This window comes from Canis aureus, chromosome 2, assembly GCF_053574225.1.
Source record: "Canis aureus isolate CA01 chromosome 2, VMU_Caureus_v.1.0, whole genome shotgun sequence".
NCBI classification, from domain to species: Eukaryota; Metazoa; Chordata; class Mammalia; order Carnivora; family Canidae; genus Canis; species Canis aureus.
In genome coordinates, this window is record NC_135612.1 from 63,886,858 (window position 1) to 63,903,368 (window position 16,511).

A 16,511-nucleotide genomic window follows, 5' to 3' on the forward strand; every position below is an offset into this window, starting at 1 on the left:
CATTGGCCATAGTACCTAGCCATATGGCTACACTTGAGTTCATCAGCATGGAGACATATATTCTTCCTTCAGCTAGGGGAGCTGGATGCATGGCAAACAGTTGTACAATTTATTATAGTAGTCATAGAAAAGTAAAAGATATTTCATAATATGCTCCTTTCCTGGAGATTCACAATAAATAAAGGCATAATAAAGACATGTAGAAATTCTGCAGTAAAGAAATACTGCATTTGGTTTAATTGAGAGTAGGGCTACAGAGAGAATATTTTACAATTATGGTCTTATGCTCATTTTCCCCTCACTGCTTCACATTTTGCTGAGCCAGGGCTGAGAAAATGCCAGCCTGGACCAGTTCCTTCCCCCAGGCTCAACAACAGGTTAAAGAACACTGGGTCATTGTTCAGTGACTGACCGACTGAGGCTCACTCTAAGACTTTCTTGATCTTTTTCTTCTCATTAAGTCTTTAATTTTAATTCCAGTATAACTAACGTATAGTGTTATATTAGTTTCAGGGGTATAATATAGTGACTCAACAATTCTATACAGTACTCAGTGCTCATTGTGATAAGTGCACTCTTGATTGCCATCACCTATTTCACCCATATCCCATCCACTTCCCCTCTGGTAACCATCAGTTTGTTCTCTGTAGTTAAGAGTCTGTTTCTTGTTTTTTTTTCTCTCTCTCTTTTCCTTTGTTTATTTTGTTTCTCAAATTCCACATATGAGTGAAATCATATGGTATTTGTCTTTCTCTGGCTTACTTATTTCACTTAGCATGATACTCTGTAGCTCCATCCCTGTTGTTGCAAATGGCAAGATTTCATTCTTTTATGGCTCAGTAATATTCCATTTTATATATATATATATATATATATATATATACACACACACACACAGTATATATAATATAAAGAGGATGTGAGATATATATGTAAACATATATATACATGTTACACATATATATACATATTTATGGACATCTATTTATCCATTCATCTATTGGTGGACACATGGGCTGCTTCCATAATTTGGCTATTGTAAATGATGCTGCAATAAATATAGGGGGTACACGTATCTCTTTGAATTAGTGTTTTTGTATTTTTTGGATAAATACCCAGTAATGTGATTACTGGATCATAGGGTCATCTATTTTTAACTTTTTAAGGGAACTCCATTCTGTTTTCTACAGCAGCTGCATCAGTTTGCATTTCCAGCAACAGTGTATAAGGGTTCCGTTTTCTCTGCATCCTTGCCAACACTTGTTGTTTCTTGTATTTTTGATTTTAGCCATTCAGACAGATGTGAGGTGATATCTCAGAGTTTTGATTTGTGTTTCCTTGGTAATGAGTGATGTTGAACATCTTTCACGTGTCTGTTGGCCATCTGAGTGTTTTGTTTGGAGAAATGTCTGTTCATGTCTTCTGCCCATTTTTTAATTGGATTATTTGCTTTTTGGATATTGAATTGTCTAAGTTCTTATGTATTTTGGATACTAACCCTTTACTGGATATGTCATCTGCAAATATCTTCTCCCATTCTGTAGATTGTCTTTTAGTTTTGTTGATTGTTTCCTTTGGTGTGCAGAAGCTTTTTATTTTGATGTAGTCCCAATAGTTCATTTTTGCTTTTATTTTCCTTGCCTCGAGGCACATATCTAGAAAAATGTTGCTATGGCCAATGTCAGGGAAACTACTGCCTGTGTCCTCTTCTAGGATTTTTATAGTTTCAATTCTCATACTTAGATATTTAATCCATCTTGAGTTTATTTTTGTATATAGTGTAAGGAAGTGGTCTACTTTCATTCTTTTGCATATAACTGTCCAGTTTTCCCAACACCATTTGTTGAAGAGACATTTCCCCATTGTATATTTCCTCCTTTGTTGAAGATTAATGACCATATAATTGTGGATTTATTTCTGGGTTTTCTTTTCTTTTCTTTTTAAGATTTAATTTATTTATTCATGAGAGACACTGAGAGAGGTAGAGACACAGGCAGAGAGAGAAGCAGACTCCATGCAGGGAGCCCAATGTGGGACTTGATCTGGGGACCCCAGGGTCATGCCCTGGGCCGAAGGCATACGCTCAATCACTGAGCCACCCAGGCATCCCTATTTCTGGGTTTTCTATTCTGTTCCATTGATCTATGTCTTTATTTATGTGCCAGTACCATACTGTTCTGATTATTACAGATTTGTAAAATAACTAGAATTGTGATACCTCCAGTTTTGTTTTTCTTTTTTTAAGATTGCTTTGGATACTGGGGGTCTTTTATGGTTCCATAAAATTTTGGGATTGTTTGTTCCAGCTCTGTGAAAAATGCTGTTGGTATTTTGATAGAGATTGCATTAGACATTAGATTGCTTTGGGTAGTATAGACATTTTAACAGTATTTGTTCTTCCAACAGATGATCATGGAATGTCTTTCCATTTCTTTGTGTTTTAAGATTCCCCTTATTATCACTCACAACTGTGCTCACTGACAGGGACTGTGGATGGGACTATTTGTTTAGCCAAAGGCAGTTATTGGAACCACTAATGAGATTTGCCACCACTACAGTTTGGAGCACTCTACTGGTAGAGTGAAATCTGAGCAGGTGAATAACAAACCTATTTCAGAAAGTTGGAGGAGCCATTAGGCACCATAGTTTCATGGCCTGCAGGGGATCACCATCTACTGGGGCCCAGAAGTCATCATAATTGTCTTTGGTTACTTGTGGCCCTCTTACAAGGCCCTAATATTCAGATAACTCATTACTTTAGTTTGGACTCCTTTGATCATGATACATCTTGGTTACTGCTTATAGCCCAATCAAACCCTCCCTTCCCTCTAAATCTAAATTATATCCTACCCCTCATGCTGGTTGTTCCTTCCTCATAGTGCTTTGTACCTTTTCTGCACAGCATTTATCACACTTTGTTGTAATGACTTCTCTATTTGTTTATTTCCTGTATGTGTTTCCACCTAAACTATAAGCTCCATGATGGTAGAAATCATCACTAGCTTCCTCATCACCATGCAAAACTTGGTATGTGGCATGTGGCCTGTGGTAGATTATCAATAAATACTCCCTGAATGGGTATGTGAATAAAGAATTGGAAGACTATTCTGGAAATAAGATTTTTGGGGGTAGATTTCCATGGTATTTATTGTTTGTACCACTTAAGTAGTGCTTATAATTGGAAGTGCCAATATCACCTTGATAAGTGGACAATAAATGCTAGAAAACAAAACTCTGACATTTGAAGACAATTGGGAATATTTGATAGCATAACTTGGTAAGTAATAATAGATTTGTTTTTCCCCTCCAAAATGGTAGAACACTTTTGAGAATGGTTTAGATTTTTTTTTTTTATTATAATCAAAACCCGTTATTGACCGACACCTTGGTATCACACCTGGGAGAAAGAGGTTGTTGCATCAGTAAGTTTTGCAGAGTATAATTGGACAAATATGAGCTTCCTTAAGTTTCACCACTGTATGAATTTATGTGATATGAGGTTAGAAGTAAAAATAATGCCAGCTTAGAAACACAGATGATAAAGCCTGTGAGCAATGGCAGATGGGGAAGCAGAGAACTCCTCTCAGTTGGCCAGTGAAATGTGGTACATGGTAGCCATTCTTCCAATGTAGCCTTACATATGAGTAAACATGGGGGTTAAAAAAGGGTCCTTGACAAATGTTGAACAAGAAACACAAACAGTCGAATCAGGACAGGGGTATTTCTTTCCTTTAGATTCAGTAGTTCCCTAATGAGAATTTAATTAAAACCAGAATTGTACCATAGTTAAATCTTTGTATTTAGGTCATTTGGCTGTCCACAAATAAGCTCAAGAAAACTATATACTAAGCTGAGTGTAATTATCATTTCATAGTTGAGTTTAATTTTACTCAACTACTCTACTGTTCTTCAAAATGTATATGTTGAAAAAGAGCCAGGATGTTTAAAGAAAAGGAAGGGAATTGTGTTGACCTATCATTTGTGTTCAAGATTTCAAGTGGGCAGAATGGGTAAGTGCACTCCTTACAAAAGTGCCCTGTTCATGTTTGGATGTACAAAGGCATTATGTGATCTTGTATGAATTTTTTCACATCTCCAGATCTTACTGATAATCCTTTAAATTCCTTGAAATCTAAGGATATTGTCTCATTCTGTTTTGCTTTTCTGCATAGCATCCAGGATCGTTGCTTGGGCTTAATAGGTGCTAAATAAATATTTGATATTTGTTGACCAACTGATTATCTCTTTGGCCCTTTGAACTATTCAAGCTCTTAAGATGGGCTCTATGAAAGACACTGTGTGAATAGTCAGGTAACTTACCAAATGCCATTTTCATTCTTGCCTTGAATCTTGCTCATGCTGCTCTCTCTTCTCTTCCCTCCTCTGGTTTATCACTTTTCAATATCTGGTTCAGGTTTTGTCTTCTCCATGGAGCCTTTTCTGATTGCTGCCATCTATGGTGATCTCTCATACTGCTAAACACCTCATCTGCATTAGTCTTTTTTTTTTTCAGAGTCAGGGAGGTCAGAGGGAGAGGGAGAGAGAGAATCCTAAGCAGGCTCTACCCCGCAGTGAGGACCCTGACGTGGGGCTTGACCTCATAACCCTGAGATCATACCTGAGCCAAAATCAAGAGTTGAATGCTTAACCAACTGAGCCATCCAGGCGCCCCTGCATTAGTTGTTTCTAATAAAATAGCTGATGACTTTTAGTGCAAAATTATCAACTTAAATTGTGAATGGCTTCTTGGTTTGACTTGTTTTCCTAAGTGTATAATAATCTTTATGAAGAGGGACCAAGTCTTTTCCAAAAATTTCAGCAAAAGATCTTCAGTTAACAGCACAAGTCAGGACAAGAGAGTTATCATGCTGAGTGATATTTAGGTTTAACCAGGGGCTAAAGTCAAGTCTATTCACTATATATGCTTCTCTCTTTCAACTACAGGATCAATGATAAAAATTAAAAATACAAGACTACAAAACCCATTTCTTTTTATTTTAATTAACTATTAATAATATTTTATTAAAAATTAAGAAACCAGGGAAAACGCTAAGCCACATGGCAAAGACAATAGGCACAAACTTGGGCTGCCTCATATAATCAGGAACATATGATTACCATAGCAGTGGGCCAATCTCTTAGCCTGGCCTATCAGAGCACAGCAACCTCCTGGTAACAGTGATTGGTTCAAAGTTGAAGACTTTTGTTGAACTTAGGAGAGTCAACTGCAGATCTTTTGTTGAAATTTTTAGAAAAGACTTGCTTCCTTTCCACTAGCAGTTACTAAGTCAGACCTGTTGTAGTCGTCTTGTAACCACATAGGAAGAACCTGAGAATGAAACCAACATGGAGAGAGGCAGAGCCAACTGATTCCTGAGGACATCAGTTGAGTACTAGTATCTAACTATGCCCCAGATGGATAATACTTGGTCCCTCTTCATAAAGATTATTATATACTTAGGAACACAAGTCAATTTATGAAGTCAAGCCCCACATCAGGGTTCTCACTGGGGGTAGAGCCTGCTTAGGATTCTCTCTCTCCCTCTCCTTCTGACTTCCCTGACTCAAAAAAACAAAACAAACAAACAAACAAAAACTAATGCTGTTGAAGTGTTTAGCAATATGAGAGATCACCATAGATGGCAGCAATCAGAAAAGGCTCCATGGAGAAGAAAAAACATGGTTAAATCTGAATGTCACTCAATCATGATAACTCTCTTGTCTTGACTTTTTTTCTGACATGAAATAACTCACATCTCCCCTTTAAAGACAGCAAGCTGGCTGGTTGGAGAAGAGTAGCCAGGATTTGCTAACTCTTTAGGTCATGGGTGATGTTGGGGTGCTGTCCCTACTGGCTACAGAAGTGACTGTGGCTTGTGCCAGGCATCCAGCTGGTGGAATCAACAGAAATATTGAATCTATAGATAAGATGTATGTGAGGTATGCAGAGGGAATTAGTGTTTGGCACAGAGAGTAATCTGCATTCTCTGGCTACAGTGGTTTTGTCTATAATTGTATGGTGAAATCTTCAGCTATTTATTTGATTGCTAGGTAATATTTTTCCATTTTGCAATGATATTTATGTTATTTTGACATCAATGAGCTAAAAAGGGAACTTTTAATGAAAAATTAGGGAATGAATTTTCATTTCTCAAGAGAGTTGATGATGAAAATTAACTTGTACAAAGATATTTGTTGACATTTATCATCCACTATGGGGGGCATAATATTATTACTGACCACATGAAACCAGAAGGCACAAATCTGCTGGAATATCAGAATCTACTTCAAATGTTGGCAGTTGTTTTAAGAAGATTGTGACTAATAATGATGAATTAATGTGCTCTGTGAAAGTAGGTGCTTTTGAGTTTCATTCTGTGAAGCATAACTCTTCATTCAGATTGACTACTGCTCATTTAAATTAATTTTACTCATTTTCTATACCAAGTCTTCCTGTGAAATATGAAAAGTAATATAACTGTTAATGTTTTGACTCCATTAAGAACTTTTAAAACAGTTAAATGCTCCATCGTGGGGCGCCCCCGGCACCAGGGCGTGATGGTGGGCATGGGCCAGAAGGACTCCTACGTGGGCGATGAGGCCCAGAGCAAGAGGGGCATCCTGACCCTGAAGTACCCCATTGAGCACGGCATCGTCACCAACTGGGACGACATGGAGAAGATCTGGCACCACACCTTCTACAACGAGCTGCGCGTGGCCCCCGAGGAGCACCCGGTGCTGCTGACCGAGGCCCCCCTGAACCCCAAGGCCAACCGTGAGAAGATGACCCAGATCATGTTCGAGACTTTCAACACCCCAGCCATGTACGTGGCCATCCAGGCTGTGCTGTCCCTGTACGCCTCTGGCCGCACCACTGGCATCGTGATGGACTCCGGTGACGGGGTCACCCACACGGTGCCCATCTATGAGGGGTACGCCCTCCCCCATGCCATCTTGCGTCTGGACCTGGCTGGCCGGGACCTGACCGACTACCTCATGAAGATCCTCACGGAGCGTGGCTACAGCTTCACCACCACCGCCGAGCGGGAAATCGTGCGTGACATCAAGGAGAAGCTGTGTTATGTGGCCCTGGACTTCGAGCAGGAGATGGCCACCGTGGCCTCCAGCTCCTCCCTGGAGAAGAGCTATGAGCTGCCCGATGGGCAGGTCATCACTATTGGCAACGAGCGGTTCCGCTGCCCAGAGGCTCTCTTCCAGCCTTCCTTCCTGGGCATGGAATCCTGCGGCATCCATGAAACTACCTTCAACTCCATCATGAAGTGTGACGTTGACATCTGCAAGGACCTCTTTGCCAACACAGTGCTGTCTGGTGGAACCACCATGTACCCTGGCATCGCTGACAGGATGCAGAAGGAGATCACTGCCCTGGCACCCAGCACAATGAAGATCAAGATCATCGCACCCCCTGAGCGCAAGTACTCTGTGTGGATTGGGGGCTCCATCCTGGCCTCACTGTCCACCTTCCAGCAGATGTGGATCAGCAAGCAGGAGTACGACGAGTCCGGCCCCTCCATCGTCCACCGCAAATGCTTCTAGGCGGACTGTTACTTTAGTTGCGTTACACCCTTTCTTGACAAAACCTAACTTGCGCAGAAACCGAGATGAGATTGGCATGGCTTTATTTGTTTGTTTGTTTGTTTGTTTTTTAATTTTTGTTTTTGGATTTTTAATTTTTTTAATTTTTTTTTGGTTTTTTTTTCGGTTTTGTTTTGTTTTTTTGGCGCTTGACTCAGGATTTAAAAACTGGAACGGAGAAGGTGACAGCAGTGGGTTGGAGCGAGCATCCCCAAAGTTCTACAATGTGGCCGAGGACTTTGATTGTACATTGTTCTTTTTTTTTTTTTTTTAATAGTCATTCCAAATATCGTGAGATGCATTGTTACAGGAAGTCCTTTGCCTTCCCAAAAGCCACCCCGTTTCTCCCTGCAGAGAAGGGCCTGTCCTCGCCCGAGTCCACACAGGGGAGGGAAAGAGAATTGCTTTTGTGTAAATTATGTAGTCCAAATTTTTTTTAATCTTCGCCTTAATACTTGTTCTTTTTGTTTTATTTTGAATGGTCTGCCATCACGGCCCTTGTTTTTTGTCCCCCCAATTGAAGATTTATGAAGGCTTTTGGTCTCCCTGGGAGTGGGGCTGAGGCATGGAGGCATCCAGGGCTTACCTGTATACTGACTTGAGACCAGTTCAATAAAGTGCACACCTTAAAAAAAAAAACAAAAAAAAAACAGTTAAATGGTGCTAGCTTTTTTTTTTTTTTTTTTTTTTTTTTGGTGCTAGCTTTATATCCATATCCTCAGATGCTTCAAATAGAAAATTAGTTAATTTCGGGGCACCTAGGTGGCTCAGTTAGTTAAACGACCAATTCTTGGTTTGAGCTCAGGTCATGATCTCATGGGTTGTGGGATTAAGCCCCATGTCTGGCTCCACACTCAGCTAGAAGAGTCTGCTTAAAGATTCTCTCCCTCTCCTTCTACCCCTCTACCCTCCTGCCCTTCCCCCCACTTAAGCATGCATAGCTCACTCTCTAAAATAAACAAATAAAATTCTCCCCAAAATAAATAAATACATATTTTAAAAAATATTTTTGAATTTATTTTAGAGAGAGAGGGAGAGAGCAGGGGGAGGAGCAGAGGGGAAGAGAGAGGTAGAGGGAAAGAGAATCTCAGCAGACATAGCTCCAAGCACCAGCCCCACCCAAGCTTACCCAGTAACCAGACGATCACCACCCAAGCTGAAACCAAGAGTCAGTGGCTTAACCAATGGAGCCACCCAGGTGCCCCAATAAATAAATCTTTCAAAAAATTAGTTAATTTCTATAATGGTTTAAATTTTTCACCAAATTATTGGAAACAAATCTGGAAATTCATTCTACTGAAGATGAAACATTGTAATAATAATAATTATAGTTTAACATTGTGACTATTGCTGTAAATTAATTTAAAAAGTTTAATATTGAAGATGAAATTACTTTTAACATAATACAAATACATTTTTTTTGTGCAGCACAATGTTAAAACAAAACAAAAATTTTTACTAAATTGTGAAATGTATGGAGCTAAATTGTGCTTGGAATTGATTGCATCCAAATAAGTTGTGATAATCTACTAATTAAGATAGAGCTTTTCCTGTCAAATTTTTTTTTTTTTAATTTTTTTATTTACTTATGATAGGCACACAGTGAGAGAGAGAGGCAGAGACACAGGCAGAGGGAGAAGCAGGCTTCATGCACCGGGAGCCCGACGTGGGATTCGATCCTGGGTCTCCAGGATCGCGCCCTGGGCCAAAGGCAGGCGCCAAACCACTGCGCCACCCAGGGATCCCTCCTGTCAAATTTTAAACAATTTTTCATAAACACCATTTGAGTAACTGAAATAAAACATTTGTCATTAAGCTAAAGCTGGATTAAGAAGAAAAAACAATAACCCTGCTTGCTTTTTTTTAGCTGCCTACTAATAATGAGATATTAGAAATGTTTGAATCTATAGACAAGAGTTGATTGAAGCTTTCAGCAATTTCAAATTTATTAAACATAACCTGCAATTTGGAAAAACAGTACAACTTTATGAGAACAATAAAATTATAAAGCCATTAATTCTTTAGAAAAAAACTTTGACATTGTACTAAAGACAGATATGGTTAAGAAATTGATTGAAGTACTTGATATATGATGAAAAATTATTCTGCTTGTTATTTTTAATGTTCAGAAAATCAATATAAATAAAATTTTCTTTCATTGTGCCATAATGCTCATGAATATGTTTTTTTTTAAAGAAAAAATTTACAGTTGAAAACATTTTGAATAGAACTATTTTATAATTCCACCAATTTAATAAAACCAAACTTGTTGGTCAGTAAATACATATTTCCAAAACTATACAATTGCAATAAAAAAAAAACCTTTTACTTTAAAAAATGCCACAGTTTGAAGGATAAATTGTATGGTCATTCTAGGGATGGGAGTGATCAGCCTCAGTGGAAATCCCCAAGCTGAGTATGAGAGATGAGTGATTCTCTGAAAGGCATAAGGAGGGAATGGATGCCAGTAGACCAATCAGATTATGTATACAGCCTCCACTTATCTGAGGTTTTACTTTCTCTGGTTTCTGTTACCCACAGTCAACCACAGTCCAGAAGTAGAGATCCTCCTTCTGACATATTGTCAAAAGATCAGTAGTAACCTCACACTATGTCACATGCCTACATCATTTACCTCATTTCATCTCATCATGTGGGCATTTTGTTATCTCAACTATCATGAGAAGATGAGTGAGTACAGTACAATATAATATTTTGAGAGAGGTGCCACACTGACATGACTTTTATTATAGTATATTGCTAAAATTGTTTTATTATTAATGTTAATCTCTAACTGCCTAATTTATAAATTAAACTTTATCATGAGCCTGTAGGTACAGGAAAAAACCATAGTATATGTAGGATTTGATACTATGAAGTTTCAGGCACCCTCTGCAGATAAAGTGGGGACTATTCTATATCCAAGTACCAGATCAGGACTCAGGCTTTCTGGCTGTACCTCTGATGCTCCAGTACTGAAGTTCATTTTCTATTCCCCTCTAATCTTTCAAGGTGTAATATTCCATCTTCGTGACCCTCTGTTTGTCAGCTTCTCAGGGCAGTTCCAAAGAGCATAGTTTCCTTTAGGTTCCTGATAGCAGCCAAAGGTTTCTTCTTTCAACATTTCTAAAAGCTCCAATAAGCACGTGTGTCAGTTCACTGAAAAAAAAAATTCATAATGCTTAAATCATTGTTCTCAGCAACATGAGTAAAATGTGGAACAGAGGCAGAAGCTTTCAAACAAAGACTTAGGAAAGACAAGAAGAGACTATTTCGTATACAAATAGTAGATTTTACCAGCTTCTCCCACTCCCACTCCCAAGGCTCCCCCCACCCCCTGCCATAGTAAGCTGGAGTTGCCAAAGCAAAGTCCTCACTCCATTAATTATGAAGTAAGGAGAAAAAAATGGGTATTGATTTTAAGCAATTCCATTCTACTTGCTCAGTATTAATTGAAAGTTATTCCTCTGATACCACTTAAAATAAATCTTCTGAGGCATGATAGAAAATAATGTTTAAAATATTCATTCAAGGTTAAGTGAACTTAGAGTCGAACTTCTATAAACAATATCTTAAAGTCAGAACTGGATTTTATGTGAGTGGCAGAATGATTTCTGAATTCTCTTTAGAGCTCATGGTTCAAGAACTCACCTGATGTGCATGCTTGGAGGTGGACATGGGAATGGATGTTTAACAGGTGTAAAGGTAATGTACTACCCCCTACTCAGAAGTGCCCCAACATCCATTCATTCACTTACTGATTTATTTAATCACTCTTTCTGAATACCAGGATTTTGGTGGCACCAATTCAGGTATAACATTATACCAATCCAGGTATGATATACCAATCGAGGTATAATAATATACTAATCTTTTTTTTTAAGATTTTATTTATTTATTCATGAGAGACACACAGAGAGAGGCAGAGACACTGACAGAGGAAAAGCAGGCTCCATGCCGGGAGCCCGATGTGGGATTTGATCCTGGGACTCCAGGATCACGCCCTGGGCCAAAGGCAGGCGCCAAACCACTGAGCTACGTAGGGATCCCATAGTATACTAATCTAAGTATATTTTTGACTAATGCTTATGTCACGCTGACAATATGCAATATATTGTTTGAATGCTTTAAACATATCAAGTCACTTAACTTTCACTACAACTTGTGAGGGAAATATAATCATCACCATTCCACTTCACAGAAGAGAAAACTGAGGTATAAAGATAAATAGCCTGCTGAAGGTTACATACCTCCTAAATGGTACAGCCACAATTTGGACCCAGGCAAGCTAGCTATAGTCTGTGCTCTTAATTGTTATACCTTGCTGTAGCTGTTACAAATATCTCCTATCTATAGTAATATCCAAGATGTCCTTTGGTGACTGTAAGTGTTTTAGTTCAGAATGTCTGTCCCCACACTCTAGAACAAGAAATGAATACAGCCAGTGTAAGCATAAACTTAATATGCTTTTAAAGAATGATACAGTGAGCTTTGATATTTGTTTCAGTCTCTTTTTAAGAGAATTGGTAAAACCTTCATGCAGAAATGTCTAAATATCTTTTCAGGTCAGTGTTAGATTATGTTTTAAATTTTTTTTTTAGTGGAATGCATATAGAAGTAAGAGTAAGAAAGACCTCATTTGTTATTGAAGTTCCACCACTAGTTTCCGTACCAGTAAAATAAGTAGATCCATATGCCAAATTTGCAGGGTTGTTGTGGGAGTTAATAGAGACTAGTTTCAGGACTCCAGGGATGTTCTACAATTCGATTTTTGCTGTAATTCAGCACCTAACCTAGAGTCTTTTACATCACAGGAGTTTAATAAATATTGATTAAGTGATGAACAAAAGTGCCTGAAACATATAGCATTTTATAGGCTCTGAGAAACACGTTTTCATATTTTAACTTCTTCAAAGTTAGAACATGTCCCACAAGCAATGGAATATCACAATGGATCCCATTCTAATGGATATTGAGATGTAGTTGTCATTGCTCATAAAGCTGTGAACTTGGTTATTATTCCAGGAGCATTCAAGGGGTGAATGTAAGTCCTGATGATATTTGAAAATCTTCCATCAACTTTTTGGTAAAAGATATTTCAGCACCAAAACTTGCAGAATGGGTGCTAGTGGTTTGGAAGAATATCTCCAGAGAGTAGAGTACAGCACTCTTAAAAAACAACTATTAGGGCAGCCCGGGTGGCTCAGCCATTTAGCCCCGCCTTCAGCCCAGGGCGTGATCCTGGAGTCCCCGGATCGAGCCCCACGTCGGGCTCCCTGCATGGAGCCTGCTTCTCCCTCTGCCTGTGTCTCTGCCTCTCTCTCTCTCTCTCTGTCTCTCAAGAATAAATAAATAAAATCTTAAAAGAAAAAAACAACTACTATATCATCAATGCATTTGATGGCATAGAGGATAATATTCTATGGGAAAGAAAAAAATATATATATTCCTCTGAGACGAAAGAGACTTAGAAGGTTGAACACTGAGTATAAGCATTTTGAGTAATAACTTAGGCAATTTGTTCTCTCTAAATATTTCTTTTTGTGTACCTATATGAATGATGCAAGATAAAAGTCCATGTTGAGCCAAAGGCAGACAATCACTGAGCCACCCAGGCATCTCAAAAGTCCATGTTGAGATGAGTCTTAAAAGTCCTTTCAAATAGATCATGAATGATAAGCAAGTACTGTACTGTTTAATTGGTAGTATTTTTTTCTTTTCTGGTTTTGCATGTATTAAAAGGTACATTACATGGTTGAGTTTGTAATAATGCCATGTTAAACTCATAAAATATGATAGTGTGAGTTTAATAAATTATAGGTACTGTTATTAATTAATCAATAATAATTATTATTTCATTTAAATATTATCCAATAGATTTGTATTGAAAACAGATCCATTAATATGTACATTCTGCACATACAGCATATAAACATGTTTCCTAGTCAGGAATTTTCTGTTTATCAGTTTACTGCATTTTCAAGTGTCCTGCCACCCAGGGAAGGGTCTGTGTGGAGTTCAAACCAAAATCTCAACCTTCAGATCATGTTGGGAGTCTCTCAGTAGGATCGATATGATGAACTTGCCTCTCACTTTTCTGAGTCTGAAATGTGAATGCCTTTAGGAGGCCACTGGTTCCTAACCTAGGGTCTGAGAATGTAGTACAAGAACATACAAGTGGTTTAGAAAACTTAAATGGACATTTTACTAACTAGAAGGTAATGAGGCCAAAGTTGAAAGACTTCATTTCACCTTGAATTTTGAAATATATTTTATCTGGGTATAGAATTCTAATTTGATACTCTTATCTTTAAATACTTTTGTGATGTTACCCCAATGACCCCAATGTCTTCTCTCAAATGGTTTCCCATGAGAAGTCTCCTCTGATTATTGTCTTTGTTCTTTTGTAGATAATGTCTTTTTCCCCCTCTGGCTAGCTAATGGCCTTATCTATTAATTCATTGTTGGTCTTTTTCTTTCTTTCTTTCTTTCTTTCTTTCTTTCTTTCTTTCTTTCTTTCTTTCTTTCTTTCTTTCTTTTTCTTTCCTTTCTTTCTTTCCTTCTTTTTAGATTTATTTATTTATTTGAGAGAGGGTTAGGAGGGGTAGAGGCAGAAGGAGAAAGAAACTTAAGCAGATTTTATACTGAGTGAAGAGCCTGACACAGGGCTTGATCTCATGACCCTGAGATCAAAACCAAGAGTTGGATGCTTAATTGACTGCATCACCCAGATACCCCTTTGGTAATTTTTTTTAAGGACTTTACTTTTTAGAGCAGTTTTAGGCTTACAGCAGAGGAAGCTACAGAGATTTCTCACTTACCCTTTGCCTGTACACATGCATCACTCCCCCTCCTATCAACATCACTCACCAGAACAGTACTTTTTTTTTTTTTTTTTTTTAGTCAAGGATGAACTACATTGACACATCATAATCCCTCAAAGTCCATGGTTTACCTTAGGGTTCATTCTTTATTTTCTATATTCTATGGGTTTGGACAAATGTATAATGACATATATGCATTATTATAATATCATATGGAGTATTTTCACTGCCCTAAAAATCCTCTGTGCTCTGCCTATGTGTCTCCCTTTAGCTCCCTCTAGCCCTCCCTCCCTACAGCATCCACTGATCTTTTTATTGTTTCCATAGTTTAGCCTTTCCCAGAATGTCACATAGTTGGATCCAAACAGTACGTGGCCCTCTCAAATTGGCTTCTTTTGCTTAATAATAAGCATTTAAGATCTCCATGTCTTGTCATGGCTTAATAGCTTATCTCTTTTAAGTGCTGAATAATATTCCACAATTTATCTATCCATTCACCCGCTGAATGGTATCTTGGTTATTTCCAAGCATTGGCAAGTATAAATAAAGCTGCTATGAACATTTGTGTGCAGGTTTTTTAAAAAAAGATCTTATTTATTTATTCCTGAAAGACACACACACAGAGAGAGAGAGAGAGAGAGGGGCAGAAACACAGGCAGAGGGAGAAGCAGGCTCCAGGCAGGGAGCCCAACGCAGGACTTGATCTGGGTCTCCAGGATCACACTCTGGGATGAAGGCAGTGCTAAACTGCTGAGCTACCCGGGCTGCCCAGTGTGCAGGTTTTTGAGTAGACGTGTTTTCAACACATTTGGATAAATATCATGGAGTACAACTGCTGGATCATAGGTAAGAGTTTGCCAAACTATCTTCCAAAGTGGCTGCACCATTTGCCATTCCCACCAGCCATGTATGAGAGTTCCTGCTACTGCTATATGGTATTCTTAGTGTTCCAGATTTTGGCCATTCTAATAGGTGTGTAGTGGCATCTTGTAATTTTAACTTACATTTCCCTTTTGATGTGTGATGTGGAGCATTCTTTCATATGCTTACTTGCCATCTATATATCTTCTTTGGTGAAGTGTCTGTTAAGGTCTTTGGCTCACTTTTTAATTGGGTTTGTTTTCTTTCTTTAAAAAAAAATATTTATTTATTCGTGAGAGACACAGAGAGAGAGGCAGACAGAGATAGGCAGAGTGAGAAGCAGGGTCCCCACAGGGAGCCTAATGTGGGACCCAATCTTGGGACTCCAGGATCATGCCCTGAACCAAAGAGAGACACTCAAGCACTGAACCACCCAGGTGTCCTGGGTTGTTTGTTTTCTTATTGTTGAATTTTATGAATTTTTTGCATATTTTGGGTAATAGTCCTTTGTCAGATGTATCTCTTGTAAATATTTTCTCTGCAGCTTGTCTTATAATTCTCTTGATTCTATCTTTCACAGACTAGAAATTTTTAGTTTTAATGAAGTTCAGTTTATTAATTGTTTCTTTCATAGATTGTGCCTTTGTATTATAGCTAAAAAGATAGGGCATCTGGGTGGTTCAGTGGTAGAGCATCTGCCTTTGGCTTAGGTAGTGATCTCAGTGTCCTGGGATCAAGTCCCACTGAAGGTTTCCTGTAGGGAGCCTGCTTCTCCCTCTGCCTATATCTGTACCTCTCTCTCTGTGTCTCTCATAAATCAATAAATAAAATCTTAAAAAATATATAATCATACCCAAGGTCATCTAGATTTTCTCCTATGTTATCTTCTAGGAGGTTTATAGTTTTATGGTTTATAAACTATATTATAATAGTTTAATATAGTTTATATTATAAACTACAGGTTTATAGTTTTGCATTTTACGTTTAGGTCTATGATCCATTCATGCCTGACAATTTCTTTTTCTTTTTTTAGAGAGAGATAAGAGAGCTGGGGGGAGGGCAGAGGGAGAGGGAGAGAGAGAGAGAGAGAGGCTCTCAAGTAGGCTCCATGATGTGAGGTTCCATCTCATGACCTTGAGATCATGACCTGAGCCAAAATCAAGAGTCAGATGGTTAACCTCCTTGCCACCCTAGAACCCCAATGCCTGATAATTTTTGGTTCAATGCCAT

The 16,511-nt window shown here is 38.4% G+C and overlaps 1 pseudogene; it reads left to right on the top strand.

Annotated features, from left to right (window-relative positions):
* The first annotated feature begins 6,514 nt into the window (after positions 1-6,514).
* Positions 6,515-8,075, top strand: LOC144300598 (actin, cytoplasmic 2 pseudogene; annotated as a pseudogene).
* The last annotated feature ends 8,436 nt before the right edge of the window (positions 8,076-16,511 follow it).